At 39.1% G+C, this 6,113-nt stretch overlaps 1 long non-coding RNA gene across 1 annotated transcript; it reads right to left on the reverse strand.

Moving 5' to 3' along the window:
* Positions 1-338: 338 nt before the first annotated feature.
* Positions 339-5,163, reverse strand: LOC120303051. The gene is made up of 3 exons (XR_005555331.1): positions 4,701-5,163; positions 2,467-2,649; positions 339-388 (listed from the first exon to the last, which is right to left on the reverse strand). It is a non-coding gene; the product is annotated as an uncharacterized LOC120303051 (long non-coding RNA).
* Between the last annotated feature and the right edge of the window lie 950 nt (positions 5,164-6,113).

Below are 6,113 nucleotides of genomic sequence, written 5' to 3' on the forward strand. Positions count from 1 at the left end.
AATCAGAGGAATGCTGTGGATATAATTTACTTGGACTTCAGTAAGGCATTTGATAAAGTAGATCACAACCTACTACTTGATAAGATAGAAAAATGCGGGTTAGACAGCATCACCACCAGATGGATCCGTAGCTGGCTGACCAGCTGTACTCAGAGTGTGGTCCTCAATGGAACCGCATCTACATGGAGGGAAGTGTGTAGTGGGGTGCCCCAGGGCTCTGTTCTGGGCCCAGTGCTCTTCAACATCTTCATCAACGATTTGGACGAGGGGATAAATGGGGAACTCATCAAATTTGCAGATGACATCAAGCTGGCAGGAATAGCCAACATTCCAGAAGACAGGCTTAGGATACAGGAGGATCTGGACAGACTTGAACACCGGGCGCTATCTAACAAAATGAAAGTCAATGGTGAAAAAAGTAAGGTTCTACATTTAGGCAAGAAAAACCAAATGTACAGGTATAGTATAGGGGTACTTTGCTCAATAGTAGTAACTGTGAGAGGGACCTCAGAGTCCTAGTGGACAATCACTTAAATATGAGTCAGCAGTGTGCTGCAGCTGCCAAAAAGGTTAATGCAGTGCTGGACTGCATTAACAGAGGGATAGAATCAAGATCACATGAAGTATTAATACCACTTTACAATGCCTTGGTAAGGCCACACTTGGAATATTGCATCCAGTTTTGGTCACCACGATGTAAAAAAGAAGTTGAGACTCTAGAAAGAGTACAGAGAAGAGCAACAAAGATGATTAGGGGATTAGAGGCCAAAGCATATAAGGAAAGGCTGCTGGAATTGGGTATGTCTAGTTTAACAAAGAGAAGGACAAGGGGGGGGACATGATAGCAGTATTCCAAGATCTCAGGTGCTGCCACAAAGAAGAGGGAGTCAAGCTATTTTCCAAGGCGCCTGAAGGCAGGACAAGAAGCAATGGATGGAAACTAATCAAGGAGAGAAGCAACCTAGAACTAAGGAGAAACTTCCTGACAATTAGAACAATTAACCAGTGGAACAACCTGACTCCAGAAGCGGTGAATGCTCCAACACTGGAAGTTTTTAAGAAGAGAATGGACAGCCATTTGTCTGAAATGGTATAGGGTTTCCTGCCTGAGCAGGGGGTTGGACTAGATGACCTCCAAGGTCCCTTCCAACTTTATTATTATTATTATTATTATTATTATTATTATTATTATTATTATTATTATTATTATTATTATTATTACATTCCTACTCCCTTGCAGATAGCAAATATTGTAAGCAGCACAACGAAAAGTAGCACAATGGATTAAACTAGGACAATGGATTTAAACTAGACTTCCTTGTATAGCCAATCATGCTTGGCCAACAATTCTATTCTCAGTAAGACTCAATGGAGATCAGGCAGCCCTTACACAAGAGCCTAGCTCCACATTCTTAGTGCTTTCATGACGTTCAGAAAAAAATCATTGGTAGCTCAGGGTTAAATGCCAACTCTGCTGCTGGTCAGGGCTGAAGAAACAGGTTCTGCATTCTTCTATCACCTCAGGCATGGAAGGAACACACTGTTCTCCATTTTTTTCTTCCCTGCGGAGCAAAGCATTTGCAAGCAAGCAGCTCAACTAAGCTGAAACTGCTTCACCTAAAAAAGACTGTTTTCTTCTTTCACTCTTCCCAGCTCCTGGCTCTCTGAGGGAAAGCATAATGGCTTTTAGAGTAAGCTTGTTCAGGAGGAAAGCTTAAACCAGGGGTCTTCAAACTTGGTCCTTTTATGTCTTGCGGACTTCAACTCCCAGAATTCCTCAGCCAGGCATGCTGGCTGAGGAATTCTGGGAGTTGAAGTCCGCAAATTATAAAAGGGCCAAGTTTGAAGACCCCTGGCTTAAACGTACAGTATCTTGGTGTGCCGTGAAAATTGAATGGATTTCTATGTGGGTAAAGCTCAGTGCTTATCAATGGTGTAGTTTATTGTTTTGTTTTGTTTTAAAGCAGGAAAGTTGCGTGTGTAATCTGGATTTTGTTGGGGGAGGAGAGGTATGGGGATCAGCGGGAAGCAAGTGATGAAAGATGTGTCATGATGTAAGATTTGTGACTTACATAGGTACACCAGGTGTCAGCATGCAAGAATGCCAAGGCAGAATTTGTATTGTATGTCACTCTGTGTGTCTTCTCATATTTAATGTAACCTTGGTCCCTTGAAGATATCTATAGGAAAGTTCTTTTATTTGTGTACATCTGTCTTTAACTGTGGCAGTGTTTCTCAGTCTTGGCAACTTTAAGGCTGGCTGGGGAATTCTGGGAGTTGAAGTCCACATGTCTTAAAGTTGTCAAGGTTGAGAAACATTGATCTAACAAATAGGCCAATTTGGCCTTCAGAACTTGGAACTGCATTTTGAGGCATGGTTTTCAGTGGGAGCAGAGGACTTGGACCTCCTAATTATTTTTACTCATCACATGTAATAAGGAAAAGGACCTAATGCTGCAACCTTACCCTGCAAACAAATGTCCATGGCCAAGCTCCCCTTTGACTGTAGACTTCCTTGTGGTTTCATGACAGGTCATGTGGTCAGGATGGAGGGTTGCACATTCCAGTTTATGAGTGGCTGTTTTCTGAGTGATGGAATGTTACAGCACAATGAACCCCCATTATGAATTTGCAACGAGGAAATCATCACTGAAAAAGAGATGTGGTTTTCAGTGGCAACCATGCTTCAGCTACAGTTACATCAAAAATCTAGCAAAACATTAGTTTCCCTGGCAAGATTTATATTTGACTTTTGTTCCACCTCATTCAGGAAGTGTTATTGTATTTATTTCTCCTCTTCCTGTGTTATATCTTCTTTGCTTCCAAACAATCATAGTGGGGGGGGGAACCTTTTAAGGAGAGAAAGATGGAGTAAGCACACATTTCTGACCGATAATATTAAGAGGACAACACACTAAGAATAATCTTCAAATAAAGCAACAGAATATAAATAACAAGCATTGAATTCAAACAGAACATTCATTTAGACCTAGTAAATAATATTTTTTAAAAAATAGGATATGACTAACATACACTAGTACCGATAGCATGCTAAGAATTAGTTAAATTGTGTTTTACAATATAGATAGTCCTCAACTTACAACAGTTCATTTAGTGACTGTTCAAAGTTACAACGGCAGTGAAAAAAATGAGTTATGATCATTTTTCACATTCATGATGGTTGTAGCATCCCTGTGGTCGCGCGATCAAAATTTGGATGCTTGGCAATTAACTCATATTTATGACAGTTGCAGTGTTCCAGGGTTATGTGATCCACCTTTGTGACCTGACAAGCAAATTCAATGGGGAAGCCAGATTCACTTAACAACCATGTTATTAACTTGATAACTGCAGTGATTCATTTAACAACTGTGGCAAGAGAAGTCATTAAACGGAGCAAAACTCAATTAACAAATGTATCACCCACATACATTTTGAGGACTACCTATATTGCCTTTTGTGAATATCCTTTTAGAGAGTGGTGGTTTTTTTTCCTCCCATTTCCTTCCTTATTTACGAAGAGTTTGCAATTAAAAATATAGAAGAATCTGGTCTGGATGTTCAGTGTTTTAAAGGACTGGCCCACATCAAAGAGTTAATCCCTGAATTCTTAAATGAAAAAAAAAAAACTGAACCATGGAGTAACATGTGCTAAATCAGAGCAAGTCAGAGAACAGACTTCAGCCCCCACTCAGGGGAGATGCAACTGATTGTTTGATGGAATTAATACTATTGTTCAGGGACAGCTGGTGTCCTGGGTGGTAAAGGGAGACTGCTTCTCTGTCCTTTGGCAACACTTCCAAAGAGGAAGTGCATATCAGACTGAGGAGAACGCTGGGAAGGAAAATGCTTGGGTGAGGATCCAGATCTACTTCTTCTACCATTATAGCAGTGTTTCCCAAACTTGACAATTTTAAGGCATGTGGACTTCAACTCCCAGAATTCCACAGCCAGCAATGCTGGCTGTGGAATTCTGGGAGTTGAAGTCCACATGCCTTAAAATTGTCAAGTTTGGGAAACACTGCATTATAGTATGATTTAATGTGAAATCCAATGGAAGCATAAAAAGGGACACTGAGGACCAGTCGCTACAATGTTAGACATTCTAGCACCATTTGCTGACAAGGCTGGTTCCGAATCTCAGTTCTCTACTTATAAAATAAAATAATCATGTTCTACCTATGCAAAAATGTGATGGATAAAGTACTTAATGCGTTACCACATACTTGATTAAAAACGGGGCATACGTGGTAAGTATCTGAATCCATCCAGTGTGTGAGGGTATCTTTTCGGTGGCCTCCATTAGCTTGAGGTTCTCCAGATGAGCTGGACTTCATTAGTTTTGGCCATGCAAACTTGGAATTATGGAGTGAAAATTCTAGTGGGCTATCAAGCTGAGTTAAAATCCACGATGTAACCTGAACCGCCCAAACCCCCTGAAATCAATGGTTGCAGCCTTTAGAGACCTCCAAATATTATGATTCAAGTACATTGTTTAATTTCACAGCCAGCAAAGATTATTAACTGCATGATGGGATTATATTTATCCTGTTAATTTCATTGAACAGTAATGCAAGGCATATCAATTAATTGTTGCTTGCCCACCACTTCCTATTTTGGGAAATGGGCTGTTGAAAGCAAATGGCATGTTAGGGTCTCTTGACTTCCCCCCCCCCCCCACACACACACAATGTACATACCTGTTCCTTGGAGAGCTGGAGTTCTTTTATCTGGGTTCCCTTTGGTTGGAATTAGCCCTTCAAGCATCATCTATTCAGCCATAAAGCTATATTGATCCATCTTAAAAGGAAATGTTACCTAGTTCACACCAACCTCTGATATTTTCTTTCTTGGCATTAATGCTTCCTCTGTTTGCTCTGTTAACTCACTCAAATGGTACATGTTTATATTTAAACATGACCTTTCCCATCTTGGAACAAACTATTAGGGCATAACAACTTTTTCATTTTGGTTTTTTCTAATCAATAAGCCTTACACAGCAGGTACGCTTGGCAATTCCCAATTCCGAAGATTTTCTCTTCAATCACTACTCTACATTGCAATTTCCCTCCTCTGTTTACCGTTTCAGATTACAGCTGCAACTAAAAGAACAATAACAAAGAAGATATTTTCTCAAGAAGCTGCATTATACTTCCTCCTTCTATTGTTTCATATTTCTACATAAGCAATAGTCTGAAAAGACATGTACAGGATTGCATTGTTAAAAATGTCCTTGGAATCACTTTAATTATATGCCTAATAAGATTAAATTAAACCTTGGTTGATCTGTTGGCAATTACCTTTGCAACATGTATAATTTTACCTGGATTATGTGTATTTTAATTCAGGTTCTTTTGGACTCAAAGCCTTCCTATCTGCTTCATGTATCAGTCTTGAACAATTCTGATTTATCAAGATTGTATGCAAACAAATAAAATAGCTCTCCCATTACTGAATTGTTAAGCCTTTGCTTTTACTACGTTGCCTAAATGTTGTCAGTTACCTGTTAGGCCTAGGAATAGGTATAGCTTTCTACAATTTTTAATTTCTTAAAAATCAGTTTGTCTAGTACTTATCAAAAGAAGAATCTGCATGTACAGTCTCCCTCAGCCAGCTGGTCTTTTTCAGCAATACTCCCCCATGCACGACTTATCCAAGTAATATATCTTACATGTGTTTCCTTTTAATATTTGCAAAATGTAGGTACATTTTAAATGAAATTTAATTTAACTTCCCAAAAAATTCAGAGAAATACAAAGAGAAGAATTAACTGCATGCTGGTGTGTCTGTTACTGTGTGTGGCTAACATTAGTTTTAGTTTGGGGCCTCTCAATCTTCTTAGAGTCTCTTTAGACAGCTATATAGTTTACTTGGAACAATCACAATTTGGTTGTGAAAAGAATACTATTTACAGTTAAGCCATAAAATAAAATCAAGACTCATGACTATAACTGTGTCATCCGTCTATCAAATCACATGGGGACTACTTTAGTTAATGGGTTATGGAAGTCTGCCATAATTGCCCTATTGCAATTAGTTCATGAAGTGCAAATTATCTTATTTGATATTTAGATATAAACCAAACACATTTCTTTCCCATCCCTAGAAACTGT

The sequence above is a fragment of the Crotalus tigris genome, unplaced genomic scaffold (assembly GCF_016545835.1).
Source record: "Crotalus tigris isolate CLP2741 ecotype Arizona unplaced genomic scaffold, ASM1654583v1 scf7180000024452.453762, whole genome shotgun sequence".
NCBI lineage: Eukaryota > Metazoa > Chordata > Lepidosauria > Squamata > Viperidae > Crotalus > Crotalus tigris.